This window comes from Rhincodon typus, chromosome 6 (assembly GCF_021869965.1).
Source record: "Rhincodon typus isolate 14 chromosome 6, sRhiTyp1.1, whole genome shotgun sequence".
Taxonomy (NCBI): domain Eukaryota; kingdom Metazoa; phylum Chordata; class Chondrichthyes; order Orectolobiformes; family Rhincodontidae; genus Rhincodon; species Rhincodon typus.
This window is the reverse complement of record NC_063337.1, coordinates 88,371,243-88,372,090: the sequence shown is the minus strand read 5'-3', so window position 1 is coordinate 88,372,090 and position 848 is coordinate 88,371,243.

Here is an 848-nt window from a genome sequence, read left to right as displayed (position 1 = left end):
CTTTGAAGAGCATCACATCACTTACAATTGAAGCCCGTCCCTCAAAGAAAAAATATCTACCCTGCCCACTCCCTGTGTGGTAATCCATTGTGTACTTGTTATTTACAGCATGATGTAAGGTAATAGCGATCTCTCCTTAAACAGTGAATTTCAGACTCTTCCTCTCCAGCTTGGTGAACCTCAAAATGCAAATATTTCCTTTCCGGTAGCTCTCCCTGCCAAATCTGTAAACTTTGTACTTCCCTAAGTCGCCATGCAAACTGTCTATTTGTATCTAAATCTGCACACCTTACCTTCCCAGCCCCAGGCATGCCAAGTAAACTTGTAAGGTCTGCTAGTGCACTTCCTCATGTAAACCAGGGTACTCTGACCATCAATGGCTCCCCACTCCCACTCCCATCTGCATCTTTTCCCTCCTGTAGTCTATCGTTTCCACCCAATCCCCTCCCCTCATATAGCAAATTATCCACTTTGGTTTTTTAATCCCCTCTGCCTCCCAGCATTTTGATCCCATCCCCACAATTGAGTTCCCTAGCCTCATCCCACAGCAGTGAACACTGATAATGCCCCCTTGACATTAAATATCGGGATGCCCAAGTCTGACTGTTTCGCCCCCTTGAGGACTTTGCCAGACAGTAATGAACAATGAGTGACCAGACTCCTGACTGATATTTGTACAGGTCCCCGACTGTCTTCCCATGACTCCCCGTATTGGTTGCACTGCAACCACAAGGCTAACAATAGCCTACTCCCCGAGCAGTAGAAGTACTGATGCCCTGACTGTAAACACCCTAACCAGCCTATTGACTGTGCCCAAGCCCCTGAACTGAGAGCAGTCTTACTGGATT